The following is a 14,010-nucleotide window of genomic DNA, read 5'->3' on the forward strand; positions in this document are numbered from 1 at the left end:
CTGGGGAGTCCCAGTCCCTTTGCCAGATCCCTAGGCTGGGAAATCTGATGAGGGGCTCAGAACCTTCACAAAGTGGGAGACCTTCTTGGGTATTATTGCTATCCAGTTTGTGGGTCACCCACTCGGCAGGTATGGGATTTGATTTTATTGTGTTTGTGCCCCTCCAGTGTCTCTTTGTGGCTTCGCCTTTGTATTTGGACATGGGATATCTTTTTTTGGTGGGTTCCAGTGTCCTCCTGTCAATGGTTGTTCAGCAGCTAGTTGTAATTTTGGTGTTCTTGCAGGAGGAAATGAGTGCACATCCTGCTACTCTGCCATCTTGAACCAATCTCCTATACATTTTAGTCACTGTTAGGAAATACAACTTTCTAGAGTTGTATTTTGATATATTAACTTAATTTGAGGAGAGTTCACTATTTATTTGTAACAAATATTCCACATCTGTGATCCTTTCCAGTCAGAAGTTCTTTGAGATGATGGCTTTGGCCTTGGCCAGTTGGAGAATGGATCTTCTGACTCACCCATCCTGTGAGTGGCCCAGTAGATAGAGTAGGTTTTAAACTGGCCATTGAACCTGACTGTCACTTTGTCAACCTCGGCCATGTTCATCTGGATGGGCACATGGTCCTTGGTGCTGATAATGGGGTTCCTGGAGGAGAATTTCTGTGGCATGTACAGGTCCATGAAATTGTTGTTCTGGATGTTGAGGGAGCTCAAGCACAAACAGCAATTTTTTAATCAGTAAAATAATTTGCTCTAATTGGATAGTCTTGAGGAAGTCATAATTCATTATTTTCTATTTTTTTCCTGTTCTTTCTTTTCTACTACATTTCTTAGATCTTTTTCACTCAGTTTGCTTCTTTTTCCAGATTTGGTCTCTGTTTCTATATATCTTTCTCTGATATCCCTCTTCCCATGTCCATTAAATATTTAATATTTCATAAGAATTCAGCCAAGACTCAACAAACATCCATTAAGTGAGGTTTTGGCATCTATGGCAATACTGGGGTACAATAAAAGTATTTCCAAAAGGGTATATAGATACTTTATGTACTATAATCTATTGGCCAGTCTGCAGACTGGCTTCTTCCAATACTACCTTCTTCTTATTGGCTATGAGCTTCCAGAGCCCTGGAGGCAGGGTCAACCAGTAGATAGCTCAACTCTGTTGTTCTTTGAGAAGTTTATGCAGATACTTATTGATTCAAGTTCATCAAGAAACATCACCAGGGTTTCAAAGGTTCACTGTGTGTGATGACACCAATATGACATCAATAATGTCCTGGTATATTAAAAATGGGGAAGATCTTTCTAGTCCAGTCTCCAGAGTGATACCCAATTAAGAAATCCTTTGCATATTTTTCTTCCTGTGTATATAGTTCTCCACACTGCTTTTTTCATTGGTATGACTCATTAAAGATAATCCCTAAATATAGTTCAAGTTGATTGTATACTATGGCATCATATTAGTGTTCTGTAACAATATAATTATTCTCTTATTGCTGGTCATTTAAGTTACATTTGAGTTTTCCACTCTAAACAATGCTGTGAGGATAGTTTTGTGAATGTATCTTTGTCCAAATATCATATTATTGCATTAAGGTAAACTCCTAGATGAAAGAGTGAAGATGTCACACACACACATGAATACTACTCAGCCATGAGAAAGAAGGAAGTCCTGCCATTTGCAACAAGATGGGTGGATCTTGAGTGTATTATGCTAAGTGAAATAAGTCAGAGAAAGACAGATACTGTGTGTATGATGTAACTTATTTGTGGAGTCTAAAAAATCAAATTGATGGAATATTCTACCCTGGTTATGAGGAGCTGAGGGGTGGAAGAAATGGACAGGTGTTGGTCAAAGGGTACAAGCTTCCAGTTGTAAGCTGAATAAGTTTTGGGAAGCTAATGTTCAGCATGATGATTATAGTTCACAATACTCTATTATATAATTGAAAGTTGCCAAGGAAGTAGCCTTTAAATGTTCTCACTACAGAGAGGAAATGGTAATTGTGTGACTTGCTGGAGGTGTTAACTAACACTAACACCTCCATCATTTTGGTAATCATTTTGCAATAGTGTTTAAAATTATATCTTAATTATATTAAGATTATAAATTATATCTCAAAGTAAAAGAAAAAAAAAGATAGTTTCCTAGAAGCAGAATTACTGGATTAAGGAGTGTGAACATTTAAAGGGTTTTAATAAGTCTTGCCCAACCATCTTTCAGAAAATTGAGCCAATTTGCAGTCCCTCATCTGCTCTGAGTAATATCCACCCCTCCTTTATTTCACCAACTGTTTGAGAGTTGAAAATGGTATCTCACTATTATTTTAAAATTATAGAATTTGTCTTTGATTACTAGTGAAACTGAGTATTAAAATTTTTTCTAGTAAAATAAATTCTTGGAATCCTTAATTGTTGTGTATCATCCTTCAAAAGTGGATTTTTGGAGTAGTTCGACTCACTTATTTTAGAAATATGCAAAATTAACAGACTTTGAATCTATCTTCTCCCCTATTTCCTGATGTTTTTAATGTCTAAATATTGATGTTTCTACTTAAAAATGTAATCATACTTAAATTATTTCAGGAACTGGCTTTAATGAAGTGTATAGGAGGGAGAGGGGCTTCCCATGTGGCTCAGTGGTAAAGAATCCACCTGCCAATGACAACCCACTCTGATATTCTTGCCTGGGAAATCCCATAGACAGAGGAGCCTGGCGGGCTACAGCCCATGGAGTTGCAAGGAGTTGGACAACTTAGTGACTAAGCCCTCAAGTATGTAGGCAGGAGAACCTTCTTTTTCCTGTGGTAAGAATGGGAGAAGGCTCTCCCTAAGCCTCTTTCCCTATCTTATATGTTCTAGTAGTGTGTGAGGGACCTTAACAAGTTGCTTTCCTGAATCTTCAAGGGATGATTCATCTCTTAGGCTCAGTCACATTTTTCTAACCTCTGTATCCTCAGGCAAAAACTGTGGTTTAAACATGGCATCCCAATGAGTCAGGAAATGACTTCATTTCTTACCTAACCACTTTTCTCTTTAATGGGAAGCCCTGAAATAGATGTGCCTCACAGCCCTGCTGCAAGCCTTTGCTGTCATTTAGAGGAGCTATTGCTCTATCAGTACTCACACTGAAGCCTATTATTCCAGGGAGAAATTTTTGTTATAAAAAAGTGATTTGTTATTTTAAGTCTTGGCAAACAAGCATATGAGGGGGGAAAAAAGTTCATTTGGAGAGATGGCAGTAATTCTCGGCGAGGTGTGCTTCTGCCTCACTTTTGCTTTACAGAAAGGGCCAGGATTTGGCACGAGCTAAAATTCTGTGAAACTAATTTATCAGGCTCAGGCAGCTTCTGCTCATTGCCCTTGAAAATAGACTGACTTGTCTTTTATACACCTGCGTGTGATACTCCTTCTGTTGCTTAAGTGGGACACGGTTGGAAGAAACACCCAGTAAAGCAGGACAAACGCCCTGTGATCATAATCAGGGATTGGTGGTAACTGACACATGACAAAATAATTTGCACTAAGTTTTCCAAAGCCATGCTATGTCTCCACCAGTGATTGCCTGTGCTGACTTATCATTTATTCCAAGTCTCATTGGAGGCAATTACAGACATTTTAAAATAGGCAGTCAAAATAACAAGTCATTTAGACTGGCAATTATGCATTATATGTAGTTGTCCTTTCTATTAGAGGATGACACTATTGATGCTACAACCTCCCCATGTTAAACAAAATATGCGGCTGAAAGACTGAAGCGTGACTGTCAGATTCTTCTACTTGGATCACGCTCACTGCCTGTCATTTTGCTGTGAACTCAAGTGGCAGCCTGCAGGCGTCCTGGCTTTTCTTCGCCACCTCTTAGCCTCATGGTCAGGGCCTAATTAGGCATTATGAGCAGGCAAAGAACACATTTACAAAGTCAGCTCATGTTGGAGATGGTGTCAAGGCCTCAGTGAGGGTTATAGGCTTCAGGGTTCTTGAGCTTTGACCCACTGGAGGTGCGGTTGGCTTGGCAGGCATTTCCTTCAGGGTGATAAAACAGGGATGCTTTGCTGCCAAGCCTGGTGTCCTTCAGAACTTCATATCAATCCATATTTCAGTGGAGCCTGTGAAGACGTAAGGTTTTCTTGTCGAATTTGTATTTGTGGAATACGGCAGTCTTAACTGCATTTAATGTGTTTGGTTGATTCGCAGAATGGGCTGTCTCCTTAAAAAATGTCAAGTTGTAAAAAGGCTGTATCTTTCGCTGAGAGGCTGAGTTAATAAGGAACAGCTGGGGCCGAGTGATGTCATGCGCCACCTGCATGAAAGGCCGCCCAGAGACTCACACCAAAAGAAAGTGCTCCAGAGAAGTGGCTTTCAGACCTATTATTATTTTTTTTTTTTGCTTTTTTTTTGGTGGAGGATAATCTTCCTATTGAAATCATGTGCAAAAACCCCCAGTGTATCAGAGATCCGGGCTGACTGAGTGGATGAAGTTAGAGTGGGAGGCCCAGTACTCATTCATCTTTCCCATCTTAAGCAGCAGTCCTTAAAGGCCTCCTTGGAGTTTTGGGGAGCAAGGATGTACAATAAGAGTGTTTTGAGTAGTGGGATGAGTAACACAGAAAACTGACAGGATGATTCATTTTGTTGTTGGAAGGAGATGGTAGTAGTTCTACTTACATTTATTTTCCCTATATCTTCCAAATTTTTATTTTTATATGTATGATAATATAATAATACACTGATACATTGGCAATCATAATTTATAAATGAGCATCATATCTTAGAAGAGCATGCTCAATTTATTTTCCAATAGAGACACACCATCAAGAATGTTTGGAGGCTGTTCATTAAGAATTCATGGAACAAACATATTTATAAACAACAACAACAACAACAACAAAATTCACGGAAGATGGTTCATGGGCACAGTTTTGATGAGTTGTGGACTAAGCATAAGAAAACTGGCTAAGTTGTTTTTGGCAGAATGAGCAACAAAACGGTGTCATCAGGAGTGGGATAGAATTTTACATTTGAACTTTGGGGCTGCCATTCAGCCCACTACAAAGATATCAGGTCCTAATCCCTGGAACTTATAAATATGACCTTATTTGGAAAAAGAGTCTTTGCAGATGTAATTATGTTATGCATTTTAGGATGGGAGATAATTCTGGATTATCTAGGTGGTCCCTACTTGCTTCATAAGTGTCCTTATATGAGAGAGGTAGAGGGAGATTTGACACATACAGAGTCAGAGACTGGAGTTATGAAGCCATAAGCCAAGGAATGCTGACAGCCACCAGAACCTGAAAATGCAAGGGACTGAATTTCTCCTAGAAGCCCTGGAGGGTGGCGGGGGAGTGTGGTCCTGCTGATACCTTGATTTTAGCATAATGGTGCTAATTTCAGACTTCTGGCCTCCAGAAATATGAGTGAGCAGATTTCTGTTATTTTAAGCGACCAAGTTTGTGTCATTTATTAGAGCAGCCCTGGGAAATGAATGGGCTTTCCAGGTGGCTCAGTGGTAAAGAATCTGCCAGCAATGCAGGAGATGTGTGTTCGATCCCTGGGTCAGGAAGATCCCCTGGAGAAGGGAATGGCAACCCACTGCAGTGCTCTTGCCTGGAGAATCATGGACAGAGGAGCCTGGAGGGCTACAGTCCATGGGGTCACTAAGAGTTGGACACGACTGAAGCGACTTAGCACACACACATGCAGGAACTTTTGTAGTTTTATTTAAAAATGCATTTTAAAGTTATGTGCAATCTATCCTTTTCTACATATATTTTCATATTCATACTTTTAAAATAAAGCTAACAGCCATGTTAATCACCACCTTCACAGAGAAAACATTTGCAACGTCCTAGAAACCCCTCAAATGTCCAATCCCACTAGTAACCCCATACTTCCCTCTATCAGATGTAACTGTCACACTGCTTTTTCCAAGGAGTGACTTTCTTGATTTCCTTTGTGGTTTTTATCATCTGTGTATGCTACTCCTGAACAATATAGTTTTTCCCAGTTTGGAACTTTATTTCGATGAAATCATACTGTATGCATTTTTCTGTGTCTTACTACTCAACGTTGTATTTGTTAGATTCATTCATGTTCTTGTATGTAGCTCTGATTTGTGGCTTTTCACTGCTGTGTAACATTCCACTGTATGACTATACCACAATTTATTTATCCATTTTACTCTTGATGGACAGTTATTTCTAGTTTGGGGAAATTATGAATAATGTACATTCTTCTGTATATATCTTGATATAAAAGATCACACATTTTTCCATGTCACTAGATAATGTCAAACTATTTTCCAAAGCAGTCAAACCCATATACTGATATCAGCAGTGTGCAAGAGTTTTTGTTCCTGAACATCCTTGAAACACTTGGTATTATAGGGCTTAATGTTTTTTGTTGAACTCATGTGATATGCTATTACGGCTTTAATTTGCATTTTCTTGAATTACTAATAACTTTAATCATATTTTCATCTATACATATTAAAGAATGTGTGTATGTATACATGTAAAAATGTATACACATACAAATGCATTCTTTGGCTATTTCAGTTCTTCTTTTTAAAAGTTTAAGCCCATTTTACTATTGGTTTGTTTTTCTTTTCCTCATTGATTTGTGAGAGTTCCTTTTATGTGTGTTGCAAAAATATTTTCTCCCATTTTGTAGCTTGCCTTTTTACTGTTTTAATTATATCTTTGATGAACAAGTTCTTAATTACAGAAATTTTAAAAATAAAGAAAGAAAAAATAGCTCATAATTCTACCACCCAAAGATGGCCATTGTTAGCATGTCTTTTTTCTCCCCAGCTTTACTGAGGTTTAATTGACAAATGAAACTGTATATACTTAAAGGGTACAATGTGATGATTTGATATGTGTATATGTTGTGAAATGATTACTACAATCAAGTTAATTAACCCTGCCGTCACCTCACATAATTACCTTTTTTTTTTTTATGAGAATGACTAAGATCTACTCTCTTAACAAATTTCAGGTGTCGCATACAGTATTAACTGTAGTCACCATATTAGATTTCCAGAACTTATTCATCTTGTAACTGAAAGTTTGTACACAGCCCAGTCCCTGGCAACCACCATTCTACTCTGTTTTGATGAGTTTAACTCTTTCTTTTTAGATTTGACATGGGAGTGAGATCCTGCAGTATTTGTCTTTTCATGTCTGGCATATTTCACTTAGCACAATGCCCTCTGGGTTCATCCATGGTGTTTCAAATGGCAGGATTTCTGTCTTTTTAGGGTTCTTCCCTGGTGGCTCAGACCATAAAGAGTCTGCCTGCAATGTGGGAGACCTGGGTTCGATCCCTGGGTCAGGAAGATCCCCTGGAAAAGGAAATGGCAACCTACTCCAGTATTCTTGCCTGGAGAATCCTATGGATGGAGAAACCTGGCAGGCTACTGTCCATGAGGTCAGAGAGAGTCAAACATGACTGAACAACTCACACTTTCACTTTCATATATAATATTGCATTTTCTTTATCCACTCATCTGTTGATGGACACTTAGGTTATTTTCATATCTTGGCTATTGTAAATAAGGTTAGCATATCTTTTGATCATTTTAATGGCATATATATGCAGCATGACATTTCCTTTGTGAAAGAGAGATCACCGTTATACATATTTATACAAATATTTAGTGACACAGAGATGAACACACATTCTCTGCTTCCAGGGAGCTTATAACTTATTGAGTCAAAAATAGGCACATTTATGAATATGTGCGTTAAAGTGTTATAATGCTAGAAGGGTAAACAAGGTATGATAGAAACCAAGGAATGAGTGGTTACTTTTCCCTGAGTGGACTAGAAGAGGCATGAGAAAGCAGGTGCCATGAACTTTCTGGCAACAAAAAGGGAAGAAAGGCAACAGAGGCATGCTATGATTTGTGCTGGTCGGAAAATTGCAAATTGTTAAATGTAGCTAGAATGTGGGAGAAAGAAATGGCAACCCACTCCAGTACTCTTGCCTGGAAAATTTCATGGATGGGGGAGCCTGGTGGGCTACAGTCCATGGGGTTGCAAAGAGTAGGACATGACTGAGTGACTTCACTTTCTTTCTTTCTATAGTTCCTTTTGGAGAAGGAAATGGCAACCCACTCCAGTGTTCTTGCCTGAGAATCCCATGGACAGAGGGGCCTGGTGGGCTACAGTCTATGGGGTTGCAAGGAGTCGAACACGACTAAGCAACTAACACACACACGCACAGCTAGAATGTGAGTTGGGGGAAGAGGGGAGGAAGGTGAGACAAGAGAGAAAAGAGATAAAGGTGAGATCCTGACAGTTGCGTGTTGGCCTCTCCCTAAACTGCTGTTTCTGTTTTTCCCCAGTCGCTTCTGTCTTGATAGTGTAGCCTTGTAACAATACCACCAGGCCAGGCAGACAGAAATCTCTGGAAAGTACAAATGAAACCCAACAATTTGACAGCTTTTTCTTTACATTATAGGCTAATGAGTTGTTTTGTTCCCTTAATACTTTGCTGAAAAATCTTCCCCCAGTTAGCTTAAGGCTTTCACCAAGAAGTTACAGGACTTAGTGAGCGATGTGGATCCTAATGAGCTATTGGACAAAGATGTGGAGGAGGTCAGGTGGGGTCATATTCCTGAGGGCTAGGTTAAAAGCAGGATGTAGAGGCATATACATCTGAATTTGAATCTTAGCTGTGTCACTTCCCAGCTTTGTGACTGTGGACAAGTCACTTAACCTCTCTGATTCTCAACTTCCTCTTATCTTGATAGGGAATGATAATATCTTCCTATATGTAGGGTCACTGTGACAATTCCATATAGTAATTTAGACAAATAACCTAGGAGAATGTCTGCTCTCAGTGCTTTATAACTCATAGCTGCTCTGCTACTATTGCCTTTTACCCTCATTCCCCCTCTTCTGCACCCCCACCCCAAAACCATAGAAGTTAATCTCTTCTGGGACTTATAGTTCAGTTCAGTCACTCAGTCGTGTCCGACTCTTTGTGACCCCATGGACTGTAGCACGCCAGGCTTCCCTGTCCATCACCAACTCCTGGAGCTTACTCAAAGTCATGTCCATTGAGTCGGTGATGCCATCCAACTATCTCATCCTCTGTCGTCCCCTTCTCCTCCTGCCTTCAATCTTTCCCAGCATCAGGGTCTTTTTCAGTGAGTCAGTTCTTTGCATCAGGTGGCCAAAGTATTGGATTTTTAGCTTCAGCATCAGTCTTTCCAAGGAACTAAATTGAAATGGGGCATGGTTGGGGTTTTTTCCCCCTCCTTTATGATTATCTTTAAACTAAATTTTTGTTTGCATCAATGTTATACATGCACATAGTTTGAAAAACAACAACAAAAAAAACCCTAAAAAGTTTATAATATAAAGCAATTGCCTACCTTGACACTTTCCCTTCTCATAGGTCTGCTACTCACAGACCTATATTCTTACCAACACTTAGATTTCTTTTTTTTCTCTCTCTCTCTTTCTTCTTCCTCCTCTTCCTCTTTGTTAATCTCCCCCCCCCACCCTTTTTTTATTATAGCTGTCCTAAAGGAGATCAATCCTGGGTGTTCATTGGAGGGACTGGTGTTGAAGCTGAAGCTCCAATACTTTGGCCACCTGATGCAAAGACCTGACTCATTGGAAAAGAGCCTGATGCTGGGAAAGATTGAGGGCAGGAGGAGAAGGGGACGACAGAGGATGAGATGGTTGGATGGCATCACTGACTCAATGGACATGAGTTTGGGTAAACTCTGGGAGTTGGTGATGGACAGGGAGGCCTGGTGTGCTGCAGTTCATGGGGTCGCAAAGAGTCGGACACGACTGAGTAGCTGAACTGAACTGAGTGGAGGTAAAGTAGTTCATTGTTTTGATTTTGATTTGATTTTCCTTACTAGTGATGTTGAGGATCTTTTCATGTACTTATTGGCCATTTATATATGTTCTTTGGAGAAATGTCTATTAAAAAAATTTTGCTGTCTTGTTATTGTGTTGTAAAGAGTTCTTCCTATAGACAGGCTCAAGCCTCTTATTAAATATATGATTTGCAAATATTTTCTCCAATTTTATGTGTTATCTTTTCACTTTCTTGATGACATCCTTTTAAACATAATTTGATGTAGCTCATTTCATTATTGATAGTGCTTTTTGTCATCATAAGTTCTTTCCTACACTGAGATCATGAGGATATTTTTCTGTATTATTTTCTAAAATCTTTAACTTTTACACTTAAGTTTTTGATTCACCTGGAATTGATTTTTGCATATGTGAGCTCAAGGTCCAAATTCATTTTTTTTTTTTTTTGCTATATAGATATTCACATGCCTCAGTACCCTTGAGATTTTGTTTTGCATTTCTTTGATAATTAGTGATGATGAACACTCTGCATGCCTCTATGCAGTGTTCTCCCTTGTATATCAAGTGTGCATATGTGTGTGGGTCTATTTTTCTACACTCTGTTGCTTTGGTCTCTTTGTCTTGATTACTATAACTTTATAGTTGATATCTAGGAGGTGAGGTCCTTCCACCCGTACTTGTTCAGGTGTGTCTAGACCTCTCTTTGTGTTTAGTATTTCCATATACATTATAGAGTCAGCCTGTGAAATTCAGTGAAAAATATCTGTTGGGAATTTGATTGGGATTGCACTGAATATGTAGATCAAATTCAATTTAAAATACTATTCCACACCATAAAGGTAGTATCTTTCAATTTATAAAGTTCTTTAAAGTCTTTCCATAATGTTTATATTTTTCCCCATAACAGTCTTACACATCTTTTGATAGATTTATTCTAAGGTGTTTAATATTTTTTCATGTTGTCATAAGTGGTATCATTTCAGAATTTGAATGAAATGCTTGTTGTGGCATATAGAAACTCAGTTTACTTTCTATATCATGTTTTTTTGGCATGTTAATTTTTATATCCAACAACTTTGCTAAATTATTTTATTATCCTAATAGTATGAATAATTTTCGGAGAAGGCAATGGCACCCCACTCCAGTACTTTTGCCTAGAAAATGCCATGGACGGAGGAGCCTGGTAGGCTGCAGTCAATGGGGTCGCTAAAGTTGGACACGACTAAGCGACTTCACTTTCACTTTTCACTTTCGTGCATTGGAGAAGGAAATGTCAACCCACTCCAGTGTTCTTGCCTGGAGAATCCCAGGGACGGGGAAGCCTGGTGGGCTGCCGTCTATGGGGTTGCACAGAGTTGGACACGACTGAAGTGACTTAGCAGCAGCATGAATAATTTTGCATTTGCTTTTGACATAATCATTTCATTTGCCAATAATAACAGTTCCCCCATCTTTATTCCTTTTATTTATTTTTCTTGCCTTAATATGCCAACTAGTGTGCTCAGCAAAATGCTCAGCAAAATGTAATCTGATAATATAGAAAATTACATTCAGTTCAGTTCAGTCACTCAGTCGTGTCCGACTCTTTGCGACCCCATGAACCACAGCACACCAGGCCTCCCTGTCCATCACCAACTCCCAGAGTCTCCCCAAACCCATGTCCATTGTGTTGGTGATGCCATCCAACCATCTCATCCTCTGTCGTCCCCTTCTCCTGCCCTCAATCTTTCTCAGTATCAGGGTCTTTTCCAGTGAGTCAGCTCTCTACATCAGGTGGCCAAAGTATTGGAATTTCAGCTTCAACATCAGTCCCTCCAATGAACACCCAGGACTGATCTCCTTTAGGATGGACTGATTGGATCTCCTTGCAGTCCAAGGGACTCTCAAGAGTCTTCTCCAATACCACAGTTCAAAAGCATCAATTCTTCGGTGCTCAGCTTTCTTTATAGTCCAGCTCTCACATCCATACATGACCACTGGAAAAACCAGAGCCTTGACTGGACGGACCTTTGTTGACAAAGTAATGTCTCTGCTTTTGAATATGCTATCTAGGTTGGTCATAACTTTCCTTCCAAGGAGCAAGCGTCTTTTAATTTTATGGCTGCAAATTACATTAGTTGCATTTTTAATATTAAACTTTTCCAGCATTCCAGGAATAAACTCAGTTTGGTCATGTATTGTTTCTTTCATATTCTGCTGGATTCACTTTGATATATTTTCTTTAGGATGTTTGCATGAGTTCCTGAGTTTGAAATTGTCCTGAGGTTTTTTTCTCATATTTTTTTAACAGGATTATCCTAGGCTGATAAAATTAGGCAGAGTAGTGCTCCTTTATTCCCTTTTCTCCGGAAGAATTTGTGTGAAATTGGAATATTTCTTCTTTGAATATTTTATAGAACTCACCAATGAGGAGAACTGGGCCTTGGGTTTTCTTTGTAAGAAGATTTTGACTGCAGACTCAGTTTCTTTAATTATTATAGGACTTTTCAGATTTTATTAAGTCAGTTTTAAGACTACATTTTTTCCTAGGAAGTTACCTATTTATTTCAAATGTTCTTAATACCTTTTTATTGTCTTTTTAAAAATGTCTGCTTTCATGATCATTTTTTCATCTGTGACTTTGGATATTTGTGTCTTGTCTCTTTTTACTTTGTAAGCCTCCTTAGGGTTTATCAATTTTATTAGCCTTTTGAAAAATCAACTTTTGGATTTAGTATTTCTGTCTATTACATATTTGTTTTCTATTTCCTTCATTTCTCTTCTTTTATTTCCTCCATACTTCTTTATTTCGTTATATTTTGCTGTGTTTTTTTAAAAATTTTATTTTATTTTTAAACTTTACAAAATTGTATTAGTTTTGCCAAATATCAAAATGAATCCGCCACAGGTTCAGGATGGGGAACACATGTATTTTGCTGTTTTTTCCCCTAACTTCTTGATATGAATGGTTGGTTCATTCATTTTCAATCCTGCGTCTTTTCTAATATAAATATTTAATATTTATAAGTCTTTTTTTCCTAAGTGTCATTTGACTTTGTTGGTAATGTTTTATGTAATGAATGTTCAATTATATTAGTCCTCATATTTACCATTTAGTTTTGATCTTCATTCTTTAATTATATACCTTCCATTTAGAATTATTTTATTTTTGCTTGAAATATTTCTTTTTGTTTCCTGATTGGGTAATTATTTTCTTTCTTCACTTTGAAAATATCATTCCACTGTGTTCTGGCTTCAGTTGTTGAAGACAACTCTTGATCTAACTGCTGTCCTTTAAAGCATACTGCCATCCTTTCTTCTTGTTGCTTAATTTGTTTTCTCATTGCCTTTGATTTTCTACCATTTCATCCTAATAGGTCTAGGAATAGACTTCTTTTTATTTATCCTATTTGAGATTTCCTGGGCACTTGATTCTGTCATCCATTTTGGAAAATGATCAGTTAATATTTCGTCACATACTGCCTGTGCTCCATTCTCTCTCCTCTTTCTTGAATCTTATATGTTTTAGACCTTCTCACTGTGTATTCCATACCCGTTACACTCTTTATTTTTCATTCTTTTCTCTTTGTGCTTCATTGTCTCTTTTTTAAAATTAGTTTGTATAGGAGTATAGTTGCTTTACAATGTTGTGTCAGTTTCTATTGTACAGCAAAGGGAATCAGCTATATGGATACATATATCCCCCTTTTTGTGGATTTCCTTCCCATTTGGGTCACCACAAAGCACTGAGTAGAATTCCCTGTGATATACTGTATGTTCTCATTAATTGTGTATTTTACATGTGTGAAAGTTGCTCAATCATGTCTAACTCTTTCCGACCCCATGGACTGTAGCCCACCAGGCTCCACTGTCCGTGGGATTCTCTAGGTAAGAATACTGGAGTAGGTTGTAATTGTCCTTCATTCTCTCTTTCTCTCTCTCTTTTTTGGCATATCTTTCAGTTCACATTTTTTCTTCTGTCTAATCTGCTGCCCAGTACATGCATTGAATTTTTAATTTCAGAATCATATATTTGTTTTTAAAAGTTCTTTTTTAACCTACTCTATCACTTTAAAACATCCTGTTCCTTGCAGATATTTTCAAGTTCATTCTTTATTTCTTTGAACGTTACTGTTTTAATATCTGTTTCTGATAATTACAGCGTCTGAAGTCTGTG

The 14,010-nt window shown here is 38.1% G+C and overlaps 1 pseudogene; it reads right to left on the reverse strand.

Annotated features, from left to right (window-relative positions):
• Positions 1-457: 457 nt before the first annotated feature.
• LOC102413852 lies at positions 458-13,384 on the reverse strand (annotated as a pseudogene).
• Between the last annotated feature and the right edge of the window lie 626 nt (positions 13,385-14,010).

The sequence above is a fragment of the Bubalus bubalis genome, chromosome X, assembly GCF_019923935.1.
Source record: "Bubalus bubalis isolate 160015118507 breed Murrah chromosome X, NDDB_SH_1, whole genome shotgun sequence".
Taxonomy (NCBI): Eukaryota; Metazoa; Chordata; class Mammalia; order Artiodactyla; family Bovidae; genus Bubalus; species Bubalus bubalis.